The sequence below is a fragment of the Phocoena phocoena genome, chromosome 6 (genome assembly GCF_963924675.1).
Source record: "Phocoena phocoena chromosome 6, mPhoPho1.1, whole genome shotgun sequence".
NCBI classification, from domain to species: domain Eukaryota; kingdom Metazoa; phylum Chordata; class Mammalia; order Artiodactyla; family Phocoenidae; genus Phocoena; species Phocoena phocoena.
In genome coordinates, this window is record NC_089224.1 from 108,098,533 (window position 1) to 108,109,823 (window position 11,291).

An 11,291-nucleotide genomic window follows, 5' to 3' on the forward strand; every position below is an offset into this window, starting at 1 on the left:
GGCTCCAGGAGAGCCCAGGTTTTACATCCAAGTCTGTCTATCAGCAAAGGCCATGTTCGTACCCAAGCCACCATCTGACACGTCTATTTTCCCAGCACCCGGTGATGTTGGAGCCATGGGAAGTTAAGAACTGGGACTCAGACATATTGTCTGATTCCAGTTATGGAAATATTCAGAATAGGTAAATCTATAGAAACAGAAAGCAAAAAATGGTAGCTTAGGGATGAAGGGAGGAGACGTTTGGGGGGAACAGGGAGTGAAAACTAATGGGTATGGGGTTTCTTTTGGGGGTGATGTAAAGGTTCGAAAGTTGATTGTGGCGATGGTTGTGCAACTCTGGATACACTAAAAACCATTAGATTGTACATTTTAAATGGGCGAATTGTATGGTTTGTGGATTACATCTCAGTAAAACTGGTATTAAGAAAATGGTCGAGGCTCAAGAATCTCACCTCTGCCGCTTACCTGCGAGGCACATCACGTCGCATCTCGTAAAATGGGGAAAATAAACGTCTCATGGGGTTAATGTAAGCACTAACTAAGAGAATACATGTTACTATCCTCATTTTATCGAAGCGGAGCCTTAGGCCCAAAAAAGGGAAGTGACTTGGCCTAGGATGCACAGCTGGTGGGTGACAGGTGAGGGGCTCTGGCACCGCTGCTTCTTCTAGCATGATGTAGACTGGGTCAACATTTGTGCACCCACCCAGCCCACCACCACCACTCCCTTCCATCTTCCCCCTTCTCTTGGGCTCTGAGGCCCTGTCTCCCCGCTGCCCATGCCCATGAGCAGACTGAGGTAGCGGGATTCCCCCAGAGCACAAGACGCCCTCTCCCCCAGCCCCTACCCTGCTCCCCTCCTGGAGCCATGATGCTGTCTTGCCTTTGCTTGTAATAAAGAAAATATCTCAGCTACCCTTCCACAGTTGCTTGGCAACCCCAAAGGGGGGTGGGGGGAGCAAAGGGGAGGAGGAAAGGGGGAGAACTCTGGAGCCAATCTGGAGACAAAGAGTAGGATTTGGGTGACATGGAGCCTGTTCTTAGTGCTAACCTGGCCTGGCCGGGGCGACGGGTGGGGGCAGGGGGCTTCCTCTCACCCCACTGTCTCACACCAATAAATATGGATTAGGGAAATGGGCAGAGTTTTTCCCACGGGCCTGAAAGACCACATCTGACCTTTCTACCCCCTTTATGTACCAACATGACAGTCAGAGAGAGCAAAGAGCAGGACCCCCTGAGATGCCTCCCCCGTGGCCTTCTGACTTGGGGAAACTTTTCACCCTCCTCCTTCCCCAGGCCCCAGACCAGGTCACAGCCCCGCCTGGGCCCAGGTCCCAGAGACAGGAGGAGGCTGCTCTTCAGGGGCCAGTCAGGAGCTCCCAGCCTCGACGGCACAGAGCCCAGGCGGGCGGCCCTGGGACAGCCTGTAAAGGTGCTCCCTGCCTCCCATGCCAGCCCCCTGCCCCGTGGCTCGGGCTCTGTGCCCCCCGTCCCGCCCACCTCTGCCTGGGCTCCCTGCATTAGGAGCCCTGCTCTCCCCACTGGCCCTCCTACAGCCCTGTCCCTCTTCCTCGTCTTTCCTGACCTCACTTCACACCCCTCTTCCCCCACCACCCTCGTTTCCATTTGGTTTCCCTCTTTTCCTCTTCTCCAGGGTGGGCCCCCCTGCCGTAGTCCCCCCCAAACCAGGAAGCTCTTGAGGCTGAGATTCCTGAAGTGAAGATGGCAGAAGGGGTTGCAAAGGCGGGAGGGTGGGGTGGTGATCTCTCTCCCTGGTGCCCCGGCTCCCTGGCCACTGGCCCGGGGTGGAAAAAGGCCTCTCTGAATGGAGTCAGTGTGGAGACAGGAAAAGCAAACACCTCAGCCTGGGCTGTACTGGCCTGCTGGGGCGGGGGGCAGGATGGGGCAGGGGACTGGGCTCGTCTCAACCTCACCCCGTCAACCCTCCCCTGGTTCCCGAGGGCCCATGGCTTCCTGGACCCTCAGCCCACAGTGTCCAGAAAAGGAGTGGGTTTAGGGACTGGGGACAAGCCCTCCAGGAGACAACTTCGCCCCAATCTTTCCCTGCCCCCCTGCCCAACCCCCAGCCAGTGCCCTTCCTGCCCAGCAGATGCCAGGAAAATCTGTGCCCAGGAAGGGCGGGCTAGCACCTGAGGGCCTGCCTGACCAGCCCTTCTCAGCAGCGGGAACTGGGTAGGGAAGTCACCAGAGATGGCCCCAGCAGTGCCATCCACCTCCCGGGCCGAGGGGACCCCAAGATGCTCTGCCCAGGTGAGTGCTCCTCTGGCCCCACAGCCGGGCAGTGAGGGAGCGGGAGGCTTTGTCGGGGCTCCCTATGCGTCCCCAGAAATCTGTGACATTTTCTGTCGGACTGTCTCACCCTCTGTCTGCGGTGCGTGTGGCACTTGTAGTTTGGTGAGAGGAACCAAAAGGATGATTAGAAGAGCTGGAGGTGATATGGGGATGAAGGGAGACAGAAGGGGCTGGAGTCTGGGGAGCGGGACTTCTAGATTCCAAGCCAACCTTTTGCTTAAGACCTATGGAATCACAGAGGCTCCTGTGATGGTCTCCTTTGAACACTTTGGATCCTAAAAGACTCTTGGAATGAGCTCAGAGAGGGGTAGCAACTCATCCTGGGTGACACAGCGAGTTGGTGGAACTGGAACTCAAACCCACCAGGCCCCCTTATGACGCCAAGGGCAGTACTGTTTGTGCTCTGGGCGCTGTGCTCGGCCACCTTGCCTTCGCCCTCCACATACAGTTTGGTCCCTCTGGCTTTCAGGGGCAGTTGGGGGAGGGCAGACTCTGGATAGCACCTCCCAGGGCATCCTTCCCTTTCTATCCTCTCTCCAGGCACCATGCCCAGGGCCAAGCAACCCCTGCCCAGGCATCAGAGAAGCCACAATCTCTTCTGATGAGAAGGCATGGTTTGGCCTCGACCTTACAGATCCCAGAGAATGTGGCCCCCTTAGATCTCAGGGTCTAACTGTAGTCCCTTATGCTGTAATCAAAGCCCAACCACTCCTTGGAAAGCAAGGCCAACAGCTGACTGCCTGCTACAGGGTCCCCAAAGTGCCCACCTTGAGGTGCCCTGGCCATGGCACCTTCCTGAATAGAAACAGGCAGCCCTCACTGAGTCAGATGCTGTTCTAAGGCCTTGCATATACTTCGCTGAATGGTCTCCTCACTCCTAAAAGGTGGGTTCAGTTTTACAGATTGGAAAACTGAGGCACAGAAAGTAGAAGTAACTGTCCGTGGACCCACTGCCAGGAAAAGTCAGAGCCGGCATTCGAACTCACAGCCTGGCTCCAGTGCCCTGAGCCCTTAAATGTTCTCCTATCCTGCCTCTAATTCCTAGGAGGTCTCCACTAGAGGTCATTGTGTCCAGTCCCCGCATCTGGGTGTCTGCCCAGGCCAACCTCTGCTCACAGACAAGAATCATTCTAGTTTTTAAAGGCACCTGCTCCAAGGGTGGAGTTCCCCCTGGGGGTAATCAGACATTTATTTATTCATAGCCTTCTGGCTGGGAGGACAGGCCTTCCCACCCAGGACTCAGCAGGGTCCAGCTGCCTCGTTGCCCCTCTCTCCTTCCCACTGCAGTATAATCTATAATCAGAAGAGAACCAGCCTTGCCTCATGTCTCGGCTCCATAACCTCCAAGCTGTGTGTCCCTGGACAAGTGACTCAACTTCTCTGAGCCTCAGTTATCAACTGTAAACTAGGGTTAATGGTACACCCGCTTTGTGCGGTTGGTGAGGATTACATGACAAAAGCGGATGAAAAACTCTACTTTCAGGAATCATGTCTGTAGTTTGTTACTAGAAAAGTTTCTCTGAACGTGTAGAGCACCGGAAACCTCGAGGAGGAGGCACAGCGTTCTCTCCTGAGTGTGAAACCTGCTCTTGGTGTTGCTTCTGCAGCTGCCATTTGCCATTGATAATCGCTCTTCTCTTGGGAGAGTAAGAGGCAGAGGATGCTGCCTGAGTGTTCGCCATCGTTAAAAAAAAGAAAAAAAAGAAAGAGGAAAAGAAAAAGTGGGGGGGGGGAGGTGGCTTAAGGCAGAAAGGGGTCAGTGATCACAGTGCCTGGCACCTGTGAAGTGCCCAGAATGAAGTGGTAAATCCTCTCATCATCATCATCATCATCATCGTCACTGAGACCCTTTTGCCTGCAGGATCGGAGCCTCTTGCTTTCAGCCTTATCGTTTAGCCTCCTCATTACAGAGAGAGAAACTGAGGCCCAGAGTGGGGAAGGGCTTTCTCAGCAGAAAAGCTCTCAGGTCCCCTCATTCCCTGTTGGATCCCCTGTCTCTCCTCCTTCACTCCTTCCCACCTCGAGTCCTGCCCTGGCTTTCCGTGCCCAGGGCCGGGCCCTGGCCCCCAGTCCTGCCCAGGCAGTGCCCAGGAGAGAAGCGAGCAGCGGTTGGAAGAGTAGACGCAGAGGCCCTGCGCGTTCTCAGCCCTGGCTCTTTGTCTGTCGCTTTGTGATGGTAAGTGCTGCTCCTAAATCAGTTCTGTGACACTGTTATTGTTGCCCAGGGCGCAAAGAGTCTAAACTTTTCCCCTGAGGTCAAGAATGTGGCCGGTCCCCAAGCCGCCCGGAGCAGGGGCCTGGGTGTCTGGGGGTGGGGCTGGGGCCTCACCCCGAGCTGGGGCGAGATGTTGGGGGGAGGGGGTCAGCGGGAACAAAACGCTTTGAAATGCCTCCTCTCCATCACTGCCAACATTGTCCGCTGCCCACGGGGGGCCTGGCACCGCCTTGCCGGGGCTCCGGCCCCCAGCCCTGGCCAGACCCGGCCCGGCATCTGAAAATGGACAGAAGGTTATTGTCCCTCCTCGCAGCCCTTTGTCTGCCCCAGTTCCAGATGTCTAGGCTGGGACCAGGGAGCTGACCCATGGTGGGCAGGGGGGAGGGGACAAAGGGGGAGAGCACGGGTCACTGCATCCTGAGGGGTCATTCCCAGACCCTGAGATCCCACCCAGCCACAGCCCAGTCACCTTCTGGGCCATCTCAGCCCTGGGATTGTCCCTGTTCCCTTGTCTCTCCTGCCCTTCCCGGCAGACCAGGTTCCGGGCTCAGGAAGAGTTAAGGGCACTTTGGGATTCCCGGTGCTCTACCCCGCTAACTGTGTAATCTGGATAAGCTGTGCCCCTTCTCGCAGCCTTTGCTCTCGCGTGGGTATCACTGGACCAGGGTGCATTCATTCACAAGAAATGACAGAGCCCTCCTATGTGCCCGCTCCGTGCTGGGCATGGGGGCGCACAATGGTGGGTGGGCCACTCAGATCCTTCCGGATTGTTGTTTATAGTCGTGATAGTAAAGGGGCAACATTTCCCACCGACTCTGTGTCAGGTACCTGCTAACCGCTTTACTTGCATTATCTCATCCTTTTCACAACAAAATCAAGGACGCGGTAGATATTGCTCTTCTATCCATTTTCTAACTTTGGATACTGAGATTCCGAGAGGTAAAGTCCCTTGCCCAAAACTAGGCTGCCAGGAAGCAGCAGAGCTGGGATCTTAGCCCAGGCTGACCGCCGCCACCGAGAGGAATGATCCACTAATAAATACTTGGAAGGTGCTGAGCGCAGAGCCTGGCACTGCTCCGGACTCAGCCCACGGAGTGGGTGGTGGTGGTAATTCCACCCGTGAGCTTCCCATTTCACACATGGTGCTACTGAGGCCCAGATCAGAGAGAGAGAAGCTCGGGGAAACTTAAATAGCAACACCAACTGGGATTCCAGGACCACCAGCGTCGGCCAGAGAGAGGCAGGCAGCCCGGTTTTGGTTTCAAACCCCAGTTCCGAGTAGGCTTGGGCAAGTGATTTAGCTTCACCATGCCTCCATTTTCTCATCTATAAGATGAAGATATTCCCTACTTCACAGGGTTGTTGTGAAAACTAAGTTAGGTAATACATTTCAAGCACTTAGCACAATGCCTGGCACACAGCAGACAGTTAATGATAGCTATTACTGTTATTATTCTGAATGGGGTAACATCTATCCTTTTGAACCTTCCTCTCACCTGGGGTCACCTGAGGACAAGGCTCTGTTGAGAGGAGGGAGGGGCTGCGGGTTAGCAGTTGCTGAGTGGGGGTGGGGATAGCAATGCTTGGTCTGCTTGGGGGTTGCTAGAAGTGTTGCGACACGATACTCCTGCAGGTCAGAGGAAGGCAGAAGGGGTCAGGCTGGGAGGGGAAGGGGCTGCCTGGCCCCAGAGGAGTTAACAGCTCCTGGGCCCTGGCCCAGCGGGACTGCCACGATTTTAGCAGAGGAGCCAGGGCTGCTTCCTGATGGGCAAAACAGCTGGCTGCGCGAGGAAAACAGCTGGCCTGGACCCAGCCTCCTGAGGACAGAGGAAGATTCTCAGAGGAGGACAGCTCCACATCTGGGCTCCTGGGAGAGGAGGGCATGGCCAAGAGCGAGAGGGTGGTCCTTTGGGGGTGGGGTGGGCATTGGGTGGGACCCTGGAAGATGAGGGGGCATGGGCAGATTCCTCGACCAGAGACCAAGATATGCTATGTCTAAGCGGAGTGGTGACTCCATCTGGAATTTGGGGGTCTCAGTCTCCCCTCAAATAGGAAAGATGAGGGGCAGGGGAGCAGATGGGGGGCAAGACTTTGGCGTTCAGCCCTGGGTCCGCTTGGAACCGGGCTTGGAACTTCATGTAGGAGGGAGCCTACTGGGGCTCCTGGACCCCCATCTGCCGAGCTGCACTAGGACCAGGAGCAGGGTGTGGGCTCCTGCTCTGGCCAGGATCCTGGGCTCCCTTGGCCACAAAGCAGGACAGGGGCCCAGAGAGCGCCCAACCCAGGAGACGTGAAGCTCGCAGCTGGTAAGAGCTCCATCTGTGCATCCCCTCTGCCGTAGGCCCCCTGTTCCCATCCTGCTTGGCTGCCAGGCTGTGAGGATCAGCAACCCTGGGGCTCTGTGTGGGCCCTGGGGTACTTTTAGGCTGCCCCCACCCATTGGCAGGGAAACAGCACCTGAGACCTCGCGTTAGGTTGGGCAGGGATGGCGGAGGGTTAATGGGGGTGTGACCAGCGTCCACTGGACCACAGCCACCTGCCAGGGCTCCTGACCCCCAAGCCCCACAGGCCAGACACCCCTAATTTCTCTCTGACCTAGGGGGTTCCTCTAGCCCACCTTCCTAACCTCCAGGAAGAGGAGGTTAGCCTTCACCTTGGGTGTGCCAACCTCAGCGCCCCTCTCCCTGATGAAGGTCACTCTTCAGGGTCCTTGCCTGCAGGCAGACCTTGGAGCTGAGGCTCCCAGAGGGGAGAAGAAGGGTGCCGGGGAGGGGGACAATTCTTCCAGGGTCTCTGTTTCCGGAAGCCAGGGTGGAGCCTGAGGCACTGGCGCCACCACCTGGCTTTGGCCAGAACTACAATGGCTGAGGGACGGGAGTGAAGATGCTGTGGGGAGGGGAATCCAGAGCCCAACTATGTGTTGGTCCAGGGTGGTCTGGGTCCTATTCAGCCAGATGGACCCAAAACAATCATTTTCGGGGTCCTACGTGACCCCTAGAATGAGTCCTTAGGCCCATAGAATAGCAGCTTCAAACTTGAGCTGGCATCAAACTCACCTGAAAGGCTTGTTGGTTTAACCTCCACTCCCAGAGTTTGATTCAGTAGATATGGGGAGGGGCTTAGCAATCTGCATTTCTAACAATTTCCAGGTGACGCTGCTGCTGGCTCTGGTCCAGGGACCATGTTTTGAGAACCACTGCTTTAGAATTTCGGCGGGTTTGGCTCAATATTACCTTTGCAGAGTACGCCATATTATTATATGTGAAGGCAAAAAAATGAGTGTAAGTAGGAGCACAGGGGCTTGGTCAGCCCACCCTAGTCAGTAACCCCATAATATTTCTTTTTTTAAATTAATTTTTATTGGAGTATTGTTGATTTACAATGTTGTTAGTTTCTGCTGTGCCGCAAAGTGATTCAGCTATACATATATATATATATATATATATCCACTCTTTTTTAGATTCTGTTCCCATATAGGTCATTACAGAGCACTGAGTGGAGTTCCCTGTGCCATACAGTAGGTTCTTATGACCTCATCATGTTTCTATTGAGAGCCCACCCAGTGCCCGGCTGGCCCTGCTCTAGGGCTGGTATAAAATGGTGAAGGCGGTGGATGGGTCCCTGCCTCAGAACTCACAGCTGGGCAGGCGTGGCACGTGATCTTTCCACTTGCGAGTCTAAAAGGCAGCTCAAAATGAGGTCCAACGCAGAACCTGATTTCACATTCTACCTGCTGCTTCTCAGGTCTTCCCCATTCAGAACCTATCCCACCACCCAGCCCACTTCAAACCCTGTGAGTCATCCTGACTCCTCGCTCCATCTCTCACATCTAATCCCATAAGGCTGTGGGAAATCTCACAATCTTTTTTTTTCCTAATTTATTTATTTATTTTTGGCTGTGTTGGGTCTTCGTTGCTGTGTGCAGACCTTCTCTAGTTGCAGTGAGCAGGGGCTACTCTTCATTGCGTTGCATGGGCTTCTCATTGCGGTGGCTTCTCTTTGTTGCGGAGCACAGGCTCTAGGCACGTGGGCTCAGTAGTTGAGACTCGCGGGCTCTAGAGCACAGGCTCAGTAGTTGTGGCGCACGGGCTTAGTTGCTCCGTGGCATGTGGGATTTTCCCGGACCAGGGCTCGAACCCGTGTCCCCTGCATTGGCAGGCAGATTCTTAACCACTGCACCACCAGGGAAGTCCCCAGAGTGATCTTTTTAAGAGGAATCCTGTCACTCCTCTGCTTACCCCCTCCAGTGTCTTCCTGTTGCACTTTTCAAAAGAATCCAAAATCCTGCCATAGTTTTAAGGCCCTAAGTGGTCCTCACCTCTTACCACACTCCCCTTGCTCACTTTGCTCTAGCTACCCTGGCCTCCTTGCTTGTTCCCACCTGTTCCCTCCATCTGGAACACTTTTCCCCAGATCTGCTCTTGGCTGGCTCCCCTTTGCTCTGAAATGTCTTCACTGACCCCTCTATTCAATGTTGCCTCCCACCCTCAGTTACTCTCTGTTCTCATTACCTTGTTTTATTTTGTTCATAGCATTTACTGTTCTTCGAAGTTATCTATTAATTTATCAGTTTGCTTGTTTCCTGTCTGTCTTCCCTCATCAGAATGTGAGCACCTTAGGAACAGAGACTGTCTGTACCTCTGTATCCCCAGTACCTAGAATTCTTCCTGCACATAGCATGTGCTCAATAAATATTTGCTGAATGAATGGGATTATATAGGATTCCCTGTAGGAGTAGGTCCCCCTGACATGACATCAGGGAAGGCTTTCCAGAGGGCCTGTAGAAGTTGGCCCAGTTCAAGCAGAGGAATTAAAAAAAAAAAAAAGGATGTGGGAAGGTCTTCAAGCACGAAGTGTTCTGGAAACTGTACATAGTCCAATTTGGCTGGAGCAGGAGATAGGGGAGGGGAGGTCAGAGGAGTTGGAGAAGCAGCAGACAGGCCACGAAGGGCCTCCTTGTCCCTTGAGGGGTTTGAGCTCTATGCTGAGGGCAATGGCAGCCCCCAAAGGGTGTAACACCATGCAGTTGAGAAAGCACCACTGTGTGAAGAACAGTTTCCAGGGAGAAAGCCTCGGGCGCGGGGGTGAGTACTGGCAGGTGCTGTAGCCCAGGTGAGTGGTGCTGAGCCGCACAAGTGGCCACGTGCAGGAGACATTGAGGTGGTCTAGCCAGGATGAGGAGTGGGCTGAGAGAGAGGCACTTGTCATCAGCTTGAGGGAGGCCACCGGAGTGGGAGCAGGTTTGGGGGAAAGACTGGGGTTCTGTTTTAGACAGATGGCATGTGGGTCCAGGTGAGAAGCAGAGACACATGTCAGTTTTGCAGAAAGAGGGAGTGGTCCATGAGGTCAGCTGCTGGAGGGAGCCCTCTTGGATGAGGGGCCAGGAGGATGCCGGTCTTGACGGGAGCAGTTTGGCTGGAGCAGCCTTGGTGTGTGTCAATCAGCGAATGAAGGTGAGGAAGTGAGACCGGGAGCAAAGCACAGGCAGGCAGCTGACTGTATTCATATATTTAAAAAAAATATTTATTTGGCTGCACCAGGTCTTAGCTGCGGCATGTGGGATCTTCGTTGCAGCATGCAGGATCTTTTGTTGCGGCATGAGGGATTTTAGTTGTGGCATGTGGGATTTAGTTCCCTGACCAGGGATCGAACCAGGGCCCCCTGCATTAGGAGCACAGAGTCTTAACCACTGGACCACCAGGGAAGTCCCTGTATTCACATTTTAAGTTGGGGGAGGTTTAAGTCCTTTGGAATGTTGAAGGAAGGATCGAAGAGACGGATGTTGGTGATCCAGGAAGGGCAAGAGAATGGCTTTTGGAGTCCAAGGATGGTTCTGTTATGAGGAAGAGGTGCCTCTTCCATGGTAATAGGCCGTGAGAGCAGAGGCCAGCTTGGTCGCAGGGCGTGGAAGGTTTGGAGGCTGGAAATAAGAGTTCTCAGGTGATGGCTTCTCTTTTTCCAAAGAAGGCAGGAAGATTTTCACTGGGGGAGAGGGAGTGGAGTGAGAGCTTCAGAAGACCCGGGCGTGTGAAATGCCGCAGAGGAGCGGGGGCAGCAGCGCAGGGAAGCTGGATTGTTGGGCTCAGTGAGAGTCCAGTGGAGAGTGGAGATCAGGAGTGTGTGGCAGTCCTTACGTGCCCCAAAGCAAGATGGCTGTAGGGTTTTTTCAGGCAGGAATGATGGGACAACCCTGGGGCAAGGGAGTCAGTGACAGGCTAGACCACTGGGTGGACTGGGGAGGGAGAGAGGTGAAGATGGGAGGGGTCAGTGCATTGGGAGGAGGACGACGACTGAGGTGAGAGAAGAATCTGGAAGCCCCATGACTAATAGCATGGGCAGAGGCTCTGGGATGATCCTGGGATGGGTGAGGTGGGGGATATTGCTTTGGTATCCCCAGGACTTCCCTGGCGGTCCAGTGGTTGAGCCTCCACGCTTCCACTTCAGGGGGCACAGGTTCAATCCCTGGTCAGGGAACTAAGATCCTGCATGTTGCTCAGCATGACAAAAAAAAAAAAAAAGGGGATCCCCTTTCTGGGGCCGGGAGTGCCTTCCAGCAGAGGCAGCCGTGCAAGGGAAGGGACTCATTATTTCCCCAGGATGCTTCAGGGGGCCTCAGGCCTTCCATTGCAGGGCACTGGCTGTGAAGCAGCCCCACCTGGAAGCTGTTGGAGGCTTTGGAGCTGGGCTGGAGACCAGGACTCTGGGGTCTGATGCCTCCACATGCTGCCCTATCACCAGGCTGTTACTTGCTGGGCCCCCACCC

At 54.7% G+C, this 11,291-nt stretch overlaps 2 non-coding genes across 2 annotated transcripts; one reads left to right on the forward strand and one right to left on the reverse strand.

Annotated features, from left to right (window-relative positions):
• Positions 1-3,780: 3,780 nt before the first annotated feature.
• LOC136125272 (small nucleolar RNA U3) lies at positions 3,781-3,989 on the forward strand. Its single transcript, XR_010656035.1, has one exon. It is a non-coding gene; the product is annotated as a small nucleolar RNA U3 (small nucleolar RNA).
• A 6,170-nt stretch (positions 3,990-10,159) lies between these two features.
• TRNAR-CCU (transfer RNA arginine (anticodon CCU)) lies at positions 10,160-10,232 on the reverse strand. The gene has a single exon. It is a non-coding gene; the product is annotated as a tRNA-Arg (tRNA).
• Between the last annotated feature and the right edge of the window lie 1,059 nt (positions 10,233-11,291).